Consider the following 18,573-nt stretch of genomic DNA (forward strand, 5'->3'; position numbering starts at 1 on the left):
ATAGTTGTGATTGAAGTTTACCAATGATAGAAATCTAGCTTAAATAAACTCCCCATCTTTTATAGACTTATACAAGATAAATTTGTAACACCCCAACTCCACTGTTAGCAAATATTGTCTGCTTTAATTCGTCTGCTTCATGGTTTTTTTAAAAGTTGTCTGTTAGGGAGAGATTTTCACACATTTATGAGGAATGTTTCGTTACAAAAAAATTGGACTATTTCTTGATTTGTGTTTGTCATCTTTGTGTAGAGGTCATGCTAATCTTAATCTTCTTTGAATCATTCCAATTTTGTTGGAGGTCTTCAACTACTTATTGTGAACGAAAGCTATCAATTTATCAATGTATAGGTTTCTACAATGTGATCTTCTATTTGGTTTTGTTTGATCTTTAGTTGCTTAAATATTAAACCTACAAAAAGCCCAAAACCTATTATTTCATCCACTAAAACTCTAGTAAGAACTTAATCATAAGTTTAAATGATATATAAAACTTCAGTCGCATATTAAAATCTATCATGAACTGACTAAGATTTTTCTTTGATATCATTGTTGTATTACAACCCAATTAATTTTAGTTATGATTTTTGATCTCTTTATGTAAAATATAAATTTCACCCTTTGATGAGACTTGAACATATAGTTTTGTGGTAAGGAAAGTAACGTATTTACGGTGCAAGTATACACTATCATAAATAATAAGTAATAAGTAAATTATTGATTACATAGATGACCAATCTTTTTGGTTACTTTTATTGCGAGATTAAGTGCTAACATTCAAGATTCAAGTGGGTGTGGTGATTTTAAACTAATAAAACAAAATATATATAGAGTACCACTGCTATCGAAAAGGAGAAAACTATGAGGAAATCAATAATGATGAGGATGGTTTGGTTAAGAGAGATTAAATAGAGAAGTTGTTGAGTTTTATGGTGGATTCTAGCCCCTCATAATACTCTCAAGCTCAATTCTAACGGTCATGCAGGTGATTACTTTTTTTAATCGTTTTGTAATTTGTATTAATAAGGTTATAGGAAATTCTGACAGTCATGCAGGGTGATTACTTTTTAACCCTTCTATTATCTTATAGTATCTCTGCAATGAAACTAGAGTATTAAAGAGAAATTCATTGTTCTCTCTTCTTGTGTGTAAGAGAACAATTATGCATGTAGAGTGACAAAATAAATAAAACATGTAAATCATACTGTCAACATGCTTAAAACTACATAAAACTTTCTCGTCTCCCTTATAAAGTTTAGCCATCCATACAAACAGAATTAAACAGAGGAATCCACATCTCAATCATGTTATCAAGTTTTGTTGCTGTTCTTCAAAAAAAAAGTTTCCTTCCTTTGAGCTCCCACGTCCACCTACTTGCCCTAATCTATCATTTTTGGTCTTCTTTCCCTTCTACCATCAACAATTGATGGATTAGGTTTTTTCTTCTTTTTTTCTAAAATGTGGCTCTCTTCTCTTTTTAGGTATCCTTTTCCTTTTATATGGTTTGTTATTTCTATTTAGGGCTGAGAAAGAATAAAATCGTCCGATGTTTCTAATTAGGTAGTCAATGACCCACGTGGATTGCTGATGTGGATTAAAATTTCTATGTCATCTCCGAAAGTTTTCTTTATGAATTGCTTCAGAATCAGGGTCAACAATTTGTTTTCAAATTTGACAGCAGTGTTGTTTTCATATTTGCTACAGAATCAGGGTCAACAATTTATTTCCAAATTTGACAGTAGTGTTGTTTCCAAATTTATTACAACATCATGGTTCAGATGTTCTAAAATTTTGCTAAATAACTTAATTAAATGTACCATTAGGCTTGATTAGTGCAAATTGATATTCTTTTCATGTTAAACTACAATGAACTATTTCATGCATACTAATTAGAACAAATGGAGCAAATAATGAGAAAATAGTTTGTATGAGTGCATAATTAACTACAAAATTTTTAGAGAGTTATCAACAACTTCGGTGAAGAACACAAATGCTGAAAAAATTAGAAGATAAACTCTCAATTTTGGGTTGACATTCTATTTTATGAACCGAGAAAACTCGACATTTTACTTCAAAATTCATATCGTATGAGACTTATCTCTTTAGCTTCGGAGGAAGAATACCCACACGTTTGTGAGAGAAATTAAGGAGATTTAATGCTTGGAACACTCGTACAAGCCATCTGGATGACACTTAGAATTAGCTGACGAATACAAGTTTTAGAGGTATAGAGACATCGACGCAATGGTTTCTAACCTAAGGTAGAAGATGACGATGATGTGGTTGGTTCAATTGAACCAACAACCCTTGGTTTATTTGACCATTATGTTGTGTGTAGCTAAATTATTTGACCATTAAAGAATTGCTGTTTTATTGGCAGCGGACTTGTGATTGTGTAGCACTCACTTTTTAGCAACAAGTGAGTTAAGCCAATTCGTTTGCGCGTCGTCTACGGCCAAACAACGTATGCTCGAGCCTCTAGCCCCGAGTTAAGAAGAAGGTTTAGAAAACGGTGGCAGAGAGATTTTCGAAAGAGAGTTTGAAAGCAAGAATTAGTGAGAGATTGAAAACGGTGTTACTTAGCATGCAAGTAAAGGCAACAACAACGGCTTAGCAGAATATAACTATTCAGGTAAAGAGTATTAGTAGCGTTCTTTCATTCACATGTTGGATTTTTTGTTTTTTTTTTTTTGTTTATTTTTAAAAGTTGCTCTATTAAACAAACCTAATAATTTAATTTAATCAATATGAACCTATTTAGATCTAAGTAAAAAATGTACTTGGTCCCACCTTATTTGAGATTGTTAACAATGGTAACATTATATATAATTTCTATTTTTAGAATAAAATTAAATTAAATTTATACGAAATTAATGATGATAAGCTTATATAGAATTTAATAAGTTTAAATAATCAAATAATCGAAATTAATTCAAAATATCAATAAAACTAAAAAACTCATTTAATATCATGAGACGTTATGACGGGCTCATCTCGATTCTATTGCCTAGGTGTCGAATTTCAGCTGTTGGGGTAAAGTCTTCCAAGACTCATTATAAAAATGATAGATCTTTGACAATAATGATTTCAGTCCCGTGCATGTTCCATGTCTATGTTTTGTGTATGCGTACCTGACCCCATTTAATGAGTTACTTACTGAATATTTTCAATACTCAAGTTTTTCTAAAATTATTTATTTCGAGGAAATGACAAAGACATACGAGGTGTAGTCGTACGCCAACTAAATTATGGAGTCTTGTCATCACAAATTCCCGTAATATTTTATTTTATTTTTATTGATTTCAGTTATCTATTATTCCAAAGATTAAACTTGATAATAATCGTGTGATTCTTAGTAAATAAAGCTATCATATTTATCATTTGTTTAAATATTGGTTAGACGAGGTACAACTTTAGTCAACTGCATAAAATATCAGATTATTTTATTTACGTTGATGATGTTCAAAGTGGTGGGTTTTGGATGAAAGTCCGACATAGGTTAATTTAGGGAATGAACATAGGTTTATAATCAAAGAATATTATCTCCATTGTTACGAGGCCTTTTGGGGAAGCTCAAAGCAAAGCCATGAGAGCTTATTCTCAAAGTGGACAATATCATACCATTGTGGAGAGTCGTGTTCATCTAACAGTGGGCATAGTGTCACAACCTTACTATGAAGAGAGTAGGTTGTGACCCTCACGCCAGGACAAGCAAAGGGGCGTCCCTCAAGAGACGCCCATCCGGCCATATGCGGGCCAACGTAGAAGAATGCCATGATGCGATCGAGGAGGACGATGCATCATCCAACACACCACCACGCAAAGTGGGCATTGAAGACATGTTGAGACACAAGCATAACAGAGACATCAGCATAGACATGAAGGACAAGATAGGCTTGTTGAAGGGCCGGGTAGGGCCCCGGGCCTTAACCTCAAAAGTTGGGGTTTCAGAAGGAATTTGGGCATGCGGTTCGGGAGTTAAGTCCGTCCATATGAAATATGAATGCTCGCCAAGTTTGGTGTCAATCGGACATTGGACGGACAATGCACGACACCGTATGACACCTCACAAAAATCACGTTACTCCTGTTAGAATGAAAATGACTCAAAATGTACTATAGGGGGTACCATGGTGTTAGCTCTCCACCACCCCTGGGCCCTGTGGCCTAAGTGAGCTACCCTGTGGCACATACGTGTGTCACAGTGTGGGCGAGCGTGCCGAGACGAGTGTCTCGGGCGACTTCCTTTGAAATGAGTTTTTGAAGGACAGTACCGGACGGCACGGGTGTGCCGGTATTGCGCCCTAGTCCGCGTGTTTGAGGTTGCTACATACACTCCTATCCGGTACGGTATCCGTAAATGACTCGGCATGGGCACGGGAGGGCCTATGCCTCGATAGAACCCGGATGGATGGATGTTCGGGAAGCCCCGATGAGATGAACGACACGCGGGCCCATTCTCGATGGCACGACCGAACGAGTTATGATGGCCGACGACATCCTGAGACTCGGGATGGCGTCAAGACATATGGACCCCGTCGATGGGGATCGAGATGGCAAGATGAGATGCGACGTTGTAATGAGAGACCTTGGCCCGAGTAGAGGCAAGGTCGAGCCGAATGAGTTGGCCTAGCGTAGAGGCAAGTCGGATGTGTCGCAGACGATTGAACATACACGCACAGGCGGCGTGTGTGGTTGAACAAGCTTGGATTCCGCACAAGCGATGTTCGATTGGCGAAGACAAACCTCGCCCAAGGTCCGACGAAGCCACAAAGCCGGGGTGAAAAATATATATGGGACTTAATTCCCCTTAAGGCTGGTCGTGAGCGTGTATAGATCACGACGCCGCACGGTCAAGAATGCAGGACCGTGACACATAGCACCACACCAATTAAAGATTTATTTGTGCACGAAGGCTCGAATGATGAACAAGAGCTTGATGCGAATGACCTAAAATCGAGCATATATATATTTATTTATGTATTGCGGATTGCATATCAATGGGGATTCTTAGATCTATGTAAGGATTAAGAAAAAAAAAATGCAGTTGTCGAAAAAAACGCAAGAATTCTGGTGAGGTGTCGGAGTTCTCACATCTTCAACCGACCCACGAGGCCGGGCTTCCTCAACACTTCCAAGGACTCCATACACCTGCCATCTTGAGAGAAAACAGATCAAGGAGGAGAAGAATACCCATGAAGCCTTCTCTTGGACAGAATCCTCGGCGAGATTCGATTTTTAGAAAGCTTAAAAATATCGATGGATCTATGTGTATAGGTAATTACAAGGCTTTGCAATGTCGTGGGGTGAAGGAAACGACGAACTGAAGGTCACAGAAGACGGAGGATGACAGAAAGAATCGTCGAAATACGATTCGGGAAGAGAGAAAATTGAAGAAAATTGCAAGCGAGTCGGGTGAAGAAAACAACCAATTTGGGTCAACTTTGGGTCGGATTCGAGTTACTTAGTACGAGAGCCAACCCACGATGAACATTTAGTTCGACCCAAAGACGTGAGTAGGACAAACCCAAGCCTCGGTTCACGACCAGCGTGAAGCCCAGTAGCTGCGAACCAAGCCCCAAAGCCCACCTACAACGCTCGTCCCAACCAAGCCCAGAACCGACGACCACAATCCACGAACCACAGGAACAACCCGAGAGAGCGATCCGAACTCCACGCCTCGACCAGGTTCACGATCCACTCACACGTCTTCATCCCCATAGCGACATGTGTAGCACATGCAGACGTCGACTCCTTCAGCTCAACGCGACTCGACCCGACTCCTTGGCTTCTCGGCTTAGGCAGCTCGATATACAAATAATATATCGTTTCTTGGTTTCTAAATCTCCTAAAGCCATTTTGACCTTATTTAAGGAAAATAAGGTGAGCACAAGGTCCATTTACTCAATTTAAGTTGAATTAAATTAGAAAAATGAGATTTGCAAAGGAAATTTGGTGAATTTTGATAGGGTCCACAATACTTGGAACAACCTCAAAGGATGAACTCAAGTAGTTAAATTTAGGAAGAAAACCAGCTAAGGCTAATCAAGTAAGTGACTTTACTATCGGTTTGGTTAAAAGTTGATGTTTGTATGATTACACGTACCTCGTGGTTCTGCACGTGTTATATGTTTGATATGTATGAAGTGTTTAGGAAACGATAATATTATGATATGTTTATGAAACGATATGAGTATGATATGTCTATATGATTAGGATATGTTTGTGAAACGATATGATTATGATATGTATTACGAAATGATAGGACTATGATATGTTATGTGAATGATATGATAATGTTATGGTACAATGTGTTTGACGTTGTATTTGAGATATGATACGTGAATGATATACATATGTTATGATATGATATGTAAATGATATGATATATGTTATGGTATGATACGTTTGATGATATGACGAATATTGTGATATGCTTTATGATATGATAAGTTTACTGTATCACATGATATGTTGGGAGACACGATATGCGTATGATATGATACACGTGACATGATAAGATGTATGATATGAATGACATGGGAATAAGATGTTTTGACAAGATACACAACCTCAAAATTACATGAAAAGTTATGATAATGATATAACAGGAAGGATAACCAGAGAAGTTATTATACATGATAATAAAAAACGAAAAATGTTGGGACCTTATGCACATAACACAAAACCATCAAGATGGGCTCTAATGAACAAACTTTGGAGAAAATTAGAAGTTTGTTGGTCTATCCTTAACTGGATCAATAATGGGTTAAATATTGAAGTGGGTGAGAATTGCACGTAATGGCCGTGGAGACCTGGGCTTGAATCCCAGTAGCCACATTTACTTTTTTTAGCTACAAACTATTGAAACATATTAACATAACTCAAAACACGGGATGAGTTTTTATGAACAAACTGGAAGAAAATTAGAAGTTTGTTGGTTTATCCTTAATCATGAAAGCGATGAATGATGACTAAATATCCAAGTGGCTGTAGTTTAGTGGTGAGAATTCTAAGTTGTGGCCATGGAGACCTAGGCTCGAATCCTAGTAGCCACATTTACTTTTTTTAGTTATAAACTATTGAAACATATTAACATAACTCAAAACACGGGATGGGTTTTTATGAACAAACTGGTGAAGCAAATTGGAAGTTTGTTGGTTTATGCTTAATCATGAAAGCAATGAATGATGACGAAATATCTAAGTGGCTGTAGTTTAGTGTTGAGAATTCCATGTTGTGGCTGTGGAGACCTGGACTCGAATCCCAATGCCACATTTTCTTTTAAGCTACGAAAACTAGTATTAGAAAATTAGAAGTGTTGCCACGAGAACATCCCTAGGGAAGAGTGCAAATTCACATTTTCTTTTAAGCTACGAAAACTAGTATGAGAAAATTAGAAGTGTTGCCACAAGAACATCCCTAGGGAAGAGTGCAAATTCTTAGGGTTCCCCATCTCGGATCCATAGGGAAGAGTGCAAATTCCATCTGGGATCCCTAGGGAAGAGTGCAAATTCTTAGGGTTCCCTAGTGCAAATTCTTAGGGTTCCCTCATCTAGGATCCTTAGGGAAGAGGAGTGAAGCCATGAGAGGGAAGGGTTCCCTCATCTGGGATCCCTAGGGAAGAGGAGTGAAGCCACGAGAACGATAGGGAGAGGAGTGAAGCCTTGAACTTCCCTCACCTGGGATCCTTAAGGAAGAGTGAAAATTCTTAGGGTTCCCTCATCTAGGAACCCTAGGGAAGAGGAGTGAAGCTACGAGAACGATAGGGAAGGGTTCCCTCATCTGGGATCCATAGGGAAGAGGAGTGAAGCCACAAGAACGATAGGGAAGGGTTCCGTCATTTGGGATCCCTAGGGAAGAGGAGTGAAGCCACGAGAATGATAGGGAGAGGAGTGAAGCGTCGAACAAGAACCGAAGGAGAAGACAATTAATGTTGAGTCGAATGAATCTTTCCTTTTTAGGTTACAGTGAAGGCAGAGGAAAAGAGTGAAAGAAAGGATCAAGAGTAGAGTAGCAGTGATCACTTAATGCAAGTAGATTGTCTTTCCATTCATTTCAAAACTTCTTCGATCCCTTCCCGAACCAAACATTCATTCATCTTTCGATTCATTTGGCTCTCACGCTCATGAGCTTGACCTTTCAGCTAGCTGCTTTACCTAGTTCAAGAGTGAAATCAGTCCCATGAATCCTTGTTACAGGAGGGAGAGGAAAAGAGTCTTTGAAGGCGAGGACTCATTCACCTTTGACTGATTGAACTCCGGAAACTATTCTTCTTTCTCTCCTGAACTTGTCCCTTAACTCCTTCCTTCCCCTTCCCCGATATTACCTTCAAACACTCTTTTACTCGACTGTAAGAAAGATGAATGAGAGAGACTGAAGAGGAATGAAATCCGTAACCTTTTCCAGAAAATTAGAAGTGCTGCAAAATTCGGGCTCTCTTAGGGTTCCCTCATCTGGGATCCCTAGGGAAGAGTGCAAGAATTAGAAGTGTTGCAAAATTAGGTTCTTATGAACAAACTAGTCTGAGAAACTTAGAACTGTTGCAAAATTTGGGCTCTCTTAGGGTTCCCTCAGCTGGGATCCCTAGGGAAGAGTGCAAATTCTTAGGGTTCCCTCATCTAGGATCCCTAGGGAAGAGTGCAAGAATTAGAAGTGTTGCAAAATTCGGGCTCTCTTAGGGAGAGGATCAAGAATTAGAAGTGTTGCAAAATTCGAGCTCTCTTAGGGTTCTCTCATCTGGGATCCCTAGGGAAGAGGATCAAGTTGGCCCTTTAGAATAAATTCGGCGGCTCTCTTAGTGGGAGCCTTAGGGAAGAGGATCAAGTTGGCCCTTGAGAAAATTAGAAGTTTGCTGGAGTTGCAAAATTCGGCGGCTCTCTTAGGGTTCCCTCATCTGGGATCCATAGGGAAGAGGATCAAGTTTAGGGTTCCCTCATCTGGGATCCCTAGGGAAGAGGATCAAGTTGGCCCTTGCGAACAACTTGATGCACTATCTCCCTTCAACCCTTTGAGCAAAATGCGGAAAAAGGAAGGAAAATCCATGGACCCACCCCATCGTCTCCACCCCGTAGGAACTATAAGATCACCCAAAGGACGCCTTCGGTATCTAGGGGTCGCGGACCGACCATAGAACCCTGTTCAATAAGTGGAATGCATTAGCTGTCCACTATCCAGTTGGGCAGTAAGGGTCGGAGAAGGGCAATCACTCATTCTTAAAACCAGCATTCTTAAGACCACAAGAATCCTTAGTTAGAATGAGATTCCAACTCAGTACCTTTTGAGATTTTTAGAAGAGTTGCTCTTTGGAGAGCACAGTACGATGAAAGTTGTAAGTTGTGTTCAGAGGGGAGTTATTGTCTATCGTTGGCCTAGTTTGAGAAAATTAGAAGTTTGTTAGTTTATCTACAAACCATTCAGCCATAGAAAATTAGAAGTTTGCTGGTTTATCTACCAACCATTCCGCCATAGAAAATTAGAAGTTTTCTAGTTTTTATACAACCCATTCATCAAAATGGGTTCTTATGAACAAACTAGTATGAGAAAATTAGAAGTTTGCTTATTTATCCTTAATAATGAATGGGATGAACAACAAGTTAAATATTGAAGTAGCTGTAGTTTAGTGGATAGAATTCTAAGTTGTGGCCGTGGAGATTTGGGCTCGGATCCCAACAACCACATTTACTCTTAATTTAAGCTACAAACCATTCACCCATATGTCTCGCATGTACCTACAGAAAACATAATATGTACTTTTGACCCAACTGAAATTATGAACAACTCGTGAAGGATCAACTTGCTTGTAATGATTATATCAATGAACATAACTTATCGTACAGTGTATAAAAGTGCAACTCTAAGTTTACTGCAGCTGAACTAACATAACTTATCGTACAGTGTATAAAAGTGCAACTCTAAGTTTACTGCAGCTGAACTAACATAACTTATCGTACAGTGTATAAAAGTGCAACTCTAAGTTTACTGCAGCTGAACTAATTGGTAGACCAAGTCAATTATTCCCATTAATATTTAATATATTAGACATATTAAATAAATAGATAATTTAAAAGTGTTTTAAATTAATATTTAATATATTACAGATATAAAATATAAATGGAGACAATTTTTTTATTTATTTATTTTTAATGTGAATGGTTAAAGTTAAAAATATATTTATTAAATACTTAAAAAAAATAGTAAACTAAAAAAAAAAAAATTAGAAAAAAATGGTCAAAGTAAACCCTAAATAAGAATTTTGGTCATTTCCGTCTCTATTTCTTAATTAGGAGTTTGGTAATGATTAGTTAGATGATCAAATGAGGAAGAAAGAAAAATAAAAAAGGAAAGGGCTAAAGAAAAAATGTTTTTGGGAAAAGTAACAACCCCCGTGCTCCAATCATGTCATGAGTAAGCGTTTTTCTGATCGATAGTAATATCTTTCTAATAAGCATGCACGAATGTACTTTGTTAAAATTAGGGTGCTAGAGCTAGTGCGGTTGTCACGTTCACTGTAACATTTGAGTCCCAATGAGGATTAATTTTCTTATGGTTCTTTTTAAGTTTAAATTTTTGAAATTTTATTAAGGGCTTAGAAGCCAAATTTCAAGACGACTAGAAGAAAAAAAATGTTTAAAAAAAATAAAAGAATCAATATAAAAAATAATAAAACATTGGGAAAAATAGTCCATGTCAACCCTAAGGGTAAAGTTATGATTTTGACCCGTTCCTAACGAGGGGTATGTAAAAGCCCTAAACATGAAAAGAAAAGGAGGAAGTGAGGGTTTGAGGGTGAGAAAGAGAAAAACCAAAAAACGTTCCAAATGACAACCTTAAGTCCGTTTTGGCTGAAGCTCCTTCACAAGAATAGTTAAACGGATGTTGAAAGACTAATTTGGGTGTCTGAATTACTCCAATCCATCAAGAATTGAGAAAAGACGGGAGGTAAGCTTTTCAGGTTTTTATCTCGATTTTCCTCTGATTTGTGAAATTTTGAAAGAGTTAGGTTTTTAAAATTTTATTATGTTATTTTTGAAAGGATTTCACACAAATATTGTGAAGAAATCTCGAGTTGCTTCAAACCGATAGTTAGTGTTCAAAGAAGGTGAGTTTTCTATTTCGAGCCTAACTTGGATTCATTTATTTTTCTCCAAAATTAACAAATTGGAATAAAAATAATTTTGATGAAAAACTTCATTACGAATCTTCAACTTTGGTGAAGGAATCGAGAGGAGCGAAGCAAGCAGTGAGACAAGGAACCGGGGACATGAGAGTTTCTTTTCATCAAGCCGCTTTACTTACCTTGTTCAATCTGGTGAAGGAGCGAAGCCGAGGTTCAGGTTTTCGGTTTCTTCTTCTTTTCTTGGCAGTCCTAACTAAAGACTAAAGAAAGAGACACCGCTGCGCTAGTGAGACTAATCGGGATGTACTTGACGCTCGTTGAGACCTGTGCTTTGTCATTTTCCACTGCCCCCGAAAAAGGTATACCCCATTTATTGATGGACAAACGATGGGGATGTGATTGTCGCTCTGCTTTAGAAAGCAAAAATCAGGTCTTATCTGAAAGAGGTAGGATTCCCGAGCAATTCTTCGATTTCCTTCTGCTCTAGTAAAAATCCAAAAAAATTGATTTGTGTTAGGTAGAAAATATAAAATGAATCCTAATAAATTAGAAAAACTAAAAAAAAGAAAAGAAAAGAAAATCATGTAGAGTGATGAAGAAGGTGAATGGCAGGTGAACGCGCGTCTAGAAGAGGAGGTGACATGCATCACCAATAGGAGACGAAACACGGCTTGAGGGACGTGCGGCACCGTCTGTTAGCACACTTGGATTTGGGGAACAAATTGATATGAGAACCAACTCGCCAACCCAAACTGCGATCTAACCCAACCCGACTTAGAAACGTCGGCCTACATCGACCACGTGTCGATATGAGAATAATTGAAGGAATTTCACACATGCAAATGATTGAATATAGTCCCTAGGACTTGAACGCGCGAATCAAGGTTTCCCACGTCGCAACGTGAGCACGTATATCCCTCCTTGTACATGTTTGTACTTGCATGTGGAACCATCTTACCCCTGTATGGAAATGCGTGAGGGCACATGATGTGATATTTTTTTGGCCCGTTTGACCTCCATTCGACTAAAAGTTTTCATCCGGATTTCAATATTAACCTTAGTATGACTTGAATTTGGATCTATCAGAGAAACTTCAGTAAATTTGGAGCTCTTAACACGCAAAAAAAAAAAAAAAAAGTAGCTTAGGAAAGGTAGCATCATCGGTGTTAGTAGAGGTTCAGATTTTTCTCAAGTAATATTTGTTGGGATCACTAGGACCTACTAGCTATGAGCATATCTAAATTCGGTGGTTAGAATATGGAAGTTGAGGAGCTCAAAATAGCATTTTTCTCAACTAAACTAAGAAAGACTTAAGAAGTCAAAAGAGAGTACCTTGGAGCCGAAAGTCGGTGTTAAGCCACCTATCCACCCTAGGAACCAAGTAGACCTTCACGGTACCCAGGGATGACCAAGGTGATTTGTGCTTTAGGTGATCAATATGAATATCTTCATAATAAAGCATGCATGAGAGAACCAAGTTAAGATTAGAGGTTTAAAGCTAGATCAATTTATACCTTGACCTAAGTCAATATGATTCCAATAGGTCGTGCACCTTAAAATTGTGAATGGTGATCAAAGGTCTAGACTTTTGCGCACTCAAAGATTGGATTAGCTTCAAGGAGTTAACCTTGAGCGTCTTAGAAACACGAGATGAGATTTAAACCGTCTACACACTCCTAAGAACCTAGTAGGCTTCCATCACAAAGATAACTAAGAATGCATAAAATGCCCTGTAGTAGTGTGACGGTATCACCAAAGTCTCTAACTCCTATCCCCTCTAGTAGAACCTTAGCACGTGCCTTACTAAACAATAATAGTACAAGTACCGTCGAGCCAGGCCTAAGCCAAATAGTGTAGTGTGTTGAGGTGATTCAGGTGTCACTATCTCATGTGGAAATGCCCAAGGGTCTACACTGTAAACTCGTCTTGAGAGGGAGTGTATGACGACGCAGATTCCTATTAGTTAGGGTGTATACAAATGTCTATTAAAGTTGAGGAGGTCTATTGAATTTCTAAGACTGCTAGGTGGCTTAACATGAACTTTGGATCTAGGTTGTTCTGTTATGACGCTTCAAGTCTTTCTTAGTTTAAGAGCACTAGGGTTTAGACCCTCTAATTGCCGATCACGAACCTAAGGTGCTTAGTCTATTGGAGACGTCCTGACTTAGCTCATCGTCTAGCCAATTTAACTTTAACGCCCTAGCTTTGTGCAGATAAACACGCTCTACAAGGAAAATAAAAAGTCAAACACGTGGAGCTAAAACATACTATATTATGCAAACATACAAGCAAGCAAGTTTAATGGGGAGATAACATCCACAACCACTTGGAGAAGAGATCACAATAGTCCATCCTTCTTTCTAACCTAACGAAAAAACATGTGAAATAAAATTACGAATAACATGCTCATTCATAATGTCCTAACTCATATTCTAGTCATTTATATTTGGTTTAGGGGCCATGCGAATGTTTTATGTATCATTTCAATTTTATTGGAGGTGTATTGTGAACGAAAGCTACCAACTAAACAATGGAACTAGAGTATTAATGAGAAGTTCGTTGTTCTCTCTTCGGAATAAGAGAAGAACTATGTATGTAATTTGGCCAGCACACTGTAACATACTTAAACTAAATACCAACCTTATAAAGTTTAGTTCTTTCATACAAACGGAATAAAACAGAGGAACCTACATCTCAATCATGTAAAATTGATAGAATATGAAATGAGAGTAAAAAATTAGAGAGTCATCAAGCTTTGTTGCTGTTCTTCAATTGAAGTTTTCTTCCTTTGAGCTCTCACGTCTACCTCTTTGCCCTAATCTATCATTCTTGGTCTTCTTTTCCGTTCACTGTCAACAACTGATGGATTAGGGTTTTTCTTCTTCTTTTCTAAAATGTTGATCTCTTCTCTTTTAAGGTATCCTTTTCCATTTATATTGTTTGTTCTTTCCATTTAGGGCTGAGAAAGAATAAAATCGTCCAACTAGGATGTTTCTAATTAGGTAGTCAACGACTCACGTAACTCGCTGATGTGGATTAAAATTTCTATGTCATCCCCGAAAGTTTGCTTTTCAGATTGCTTCAAAATCAGGGTCAGCGATTTGTTTCCAAAATTTGCCAGCGTTTCCAAATTTGCTACAGCATCATGGTTCAGTATAAATAGTCTAAAATTTTGATAAATAACTTAATTGAATGTACAATTGGGCTCGATTCATGTAAATTGATATTATTTTCATGTTAAATCACAATGAACTATTTCATGCATACTAATTAGAGTAAGCATAATAATGAGAAAATGGTTTGTATGAGTGCATAATTAACTACAAAAATTTTGGAGAGTTATCAACAACTTTGGTAAAGAACACAAAGGCCGAAAAGATTAGAAGATAAACTCTCAATTTGGGTTGACGTTCTATTTTATGAACCGACATTTTACTTTAAAATTCATATTATACGAGACTTATCTCTTTAGCTTCAGAGCAAGAATACCCACAAGTTTGTGAGAGAAATTAAAACGAGCTGACAAATACAAGTTTTAGAGGTATAGAGCCATCGACACGCGACAATTTCTAACTTGAGGTAGAAGTGACGATGATGTGGTTGGTTCAATTGAACCAACAACCTTTGGTTTATTTGACCATTACGTTCAGCATAGCTAAATTATAAAAAATACTCTTGAAATAAAAAAAATAATGTTATTTTGAAAGTTCAAAAATTATTTTTCACAATGGCTGTTTTCTTGGCCGTGGACTTCTGATTGTGCAGCACTCACTTCTTAGCAACAAGTGAGTTAAGCCATTCGTTTGTGCGTCGCCTACGACCAAGCAACGTATGCTCGAGCCTCTAGCTCCGATTTAAGAAGAAGGTTTAGAAAACGAGGGCAGAGAGATTTTCGAACGAAAGTTTGAAAGCAAGATTTGGTGAGAGATAGAAAACGGTGTTATATAGCATGTAAGTAAAGGCAACAACAACGGCTTAGCAGTATATAATTATTCGGGTAAAGAGTATTAGTAGCGTTCTTTCATTCACACGTTGGATTTTTTTTTGTTTATTTTTAAAAGTTGCTATATTACACAAACCTAATTTCCCAATTACACCTGCATAATAAAATCAAAGAATATTACTATTTTAGTTTTTTCTCTTTTGCAAATTTAGCTCTTTTCTTTATTATTATTTTTTAATTTACCTAATAAATTTAGTCAACTCTTTAATTTTATTCTTATTCAAATGGTTTATTTTGTTCACATTGATTTCTCTTCGGATCTTATAATATGATAATATAAATATAATAATTTAATTTATTGAATATGAACCTATTTAGATCTTTAAGTCAAAAATGTATTTGGTCTATATATAATTTTTATTTTTAGAATAACTTAAATTATATTTATACGAAATTAACGATGATAATAAGCTTATATAGAATTTTAATAAGTTTAGTTAATAAAATAATCCAAATTAATTCAAAATATCAATAAAATTAAAAAATGTTAATACATGGATTATTATGTACACATAAAATGTGAATGACATGTACGTTGACAATTACTCATTTAATATCATGAGACGTTATGACGGACTCGTCTCGATTCTACTGCCTAAGTGTCGAATTTCAGTGTAAAGTCTTTCAAGACTCATTACAAAAATGTTAGATCTTTGACATTAATGATTCAAGTCCCGTGCATGTTGCACGTCTATGTTTTGTGTATGCATACCTGACCCCATTTAACGGGTTACTTACCGAATATTTCTAATACTCAACTTTTTCTAAAACAATTTATGTCGAGAAAATGACAAAGACGTACAAGGAGTAGCAAGTCGTAACCCAACTAAATTATGGGGTCGAGTCATTACAAATTTTGTATTATTTTATTTTATTTCATTGATTTAAGTTATTTGTTATTTTAAAGGCTAAACTTGATAATAATAGGGATTCTTAGTAAATAAAGCTATGGTATTTGTCATTTGTTTAAATATTGGTTAGACCAGGTACAACCTTAGTTAACTGCTTAAAATGTCAGATTATTTTATGCACGTTGATGATGTTCAAAATGGTGGGTTTGAAAGTCCCACATTGACTAATTTAGGTGATCATGGGTTTATAATCAAATAATACTATCTCCATTGGTACGAGGTCTTTTGGGTAGCCGAGAGCAAACCATGAGAGTTTATTCTTAAAGTGGACAATATCATACCATTGTGGAGAGTCGTGTTCATCTAACAGTGGGCATAGCACCACACCAATTCAAGATCTATTTGTGCACGAAGGCTCGAGTGAAGAACAAGAGCTCGATGCGAATGACCTGAATCGAGCCGAACAAATGTCATGTATTTATTTAGGAGTTCTCACATCTTCAACCTACCCACGAGGCCAAGCTTCCTCAATGCTCCTCAACACGTCCAAGGACTCCATACACCTGCCATCTCGAGAGAAAATAGATCACAGAGGAGAAGAATACCCATGATGCCATGGGGGTGAAGGAAACAACGAACTGAAGGTCACAGAAGATGGAGGATGAATCGATGGTCATACAAGATGAAGGATGAACCAAAGGTCACAGAAGACGGAGGACAACAGAAAGAATAATCGGAAAATGATTCGGGAAGAGAGAGAAGATTGAAGAAAATTGCAAGCAAGTCGGGTGAAGAAGACAACCAATTTCGGTCAACTTTTGGTTGGATTCGAGTTACTTAGTACAAGAGCCAACCCATGATGAACATTCAGTTTAACCCAAAGACGCGAGTAGGACAAACCCAAGCCTCGGTTCACGACCAGCATGAAGCCTAGTAGCTGCGAACCAAGCCTCAAAGCCCATCTATAACGCTCGGCCCAACCAAGCCTATAACCGACGGCCACAACCCACGCACCGCAGGAACATCCAGAGAGAGCGACCTGAACTCCATGCCTCGACCCGATTCATGACCCACTCACACGTCTTCACCCCCACAACGACACATGCCTCGTGTAACGATCATGCTTGTCCAAAGCATGTTGCTTATGGCCGCATGACAGATGTCCTAGTCTTGCTTGTTTGGGTCGATTGACAGGGACGTCAACTAATTGAGTGGGGGAGGATGGACAGTCATGCATGTCCAAGGTGTGTTGTCAATGGCCGCATGACAGATATCCCGATCTTGCTTGTCTAGGACATGTTGTCCATGGTTGCATGCTTATTCCAAACCCATTTAACATGCTTTCATCCTAGATAGGTCTTTACCATTCCAAATTGGGTCAGTACGAGGGTGTATGACGGTTCACCAAAATTGTGTCTACATCTGCAAGGGCTAAAATGCCCCAAAATATACTATAGGGGTTATATGCAGTAAGCTGTTGTTGTTGCTTTTTTTTTGCTTACATTCCCATATAACACCATTTCCAATTTCTCAAATCTTGCTTTCAAAACTCTCTTTCGAAATCTCTCTGCCCTCATTTTCTAAAACTTTCTTCTTGAACCGGTTCCAGAGGGTCAATCATACATCGTGGCCGTAGGCGATGCAAGAACGAATAGGCTTAACTCACTTGTTGCTAGGAAGTGAGTGCTGCACAATCGCAAGTCTGCTGCCATCAAAATGCGATTGTGGCACCGCGCATGCAGATGTCAACTCCTTGACTCAATGCATCTTGGCTCGACTTCTCAGCTTCTCGGCTTAGGCAGCTCGATATACAAATAATATATCATTTTCTAGGTTTTTTAACCTCCTGAAGCAATTTTTGACCTTATTTAAGGTAAATAAGTTAAGTATAAGGTTCGTTTACTCAATTTAAGTTAAATTAAGTTAGAAAAAGAAATTTTCTTAGGAAATTAAGTGAATTTCTGATAGGGTCGACAATACTTGGAACAACCTCAAAGGACGATTACACATATTATATGTTTGATATGTGTGAAGTGTTTAGAAAACGATATGATTAAGATATAATTATGAAACGATATAATTATGATATGTCTATATGATTAGGATATGTTTATGAAACGATATGATTATGATATGTCTATATGAATATAATATGTATGACGAAATGATAGGACTATAATATGTTATGTGAATTATATGATATATGTTATGGTATGATACGTTTGACGATATGACTAAATTACATGAAAAGTTATGATAATGATATGATATGAAGAAAAATGCGGGAGAGGTTTCTTACATGATAATGAAAAAGGAAAAATATTAGGACCTCATGCACATAACTCAACACCATCATAGTTTAGTGGTGAGAATTTCACGTTGTGGCCGTGGAGACTTGGACTTGAATCCCAGCAGCCATGTCCATTTTTAAGCTACAAACTATTCAACCATATTAACATAATTCAAAACCATCAAAATAGGCTCTTATGAACAAACTAGTTTGAGAAAATTAGAAGTTTGCTAGTTTATCCTTAATCATGAAAGTGATGAATGATGGCTAAATATTAAAGAAGTTGTGGTTGTAGTTTAGTGGTGAAAATT

The 18,573-nt window shown here is 37.4% G+C and overlaps 1 pseudogene; it reads right to left on the reverse strand.

Moving 5' to 3' along the window:
• Positions 1 to 206: 206 nt before the first annotated feature.
• Positions 207 to 330, reverse strand: LOC111802774 (U6 spliceosomal RNA; annotated as a pseudogene).
• Positions 331 to 18,573: the final 18,243 nt, after the last annotated feature.

Source organism: Cucurbita pepo, chromosome 9, assembly GCF_057944985.1.
Source record: "Cucurbita pepo subsp. pepo isolate OVF chromosome 9, ASM5794498v1, whole genome shotgun sequence".
NCBI lineage: Eukaryota > Viridiplantae > Streptophyta > Magnoliopsida > Cucurbitales > Cucurbitaceae > Cucurbita > Cucurbita pepo.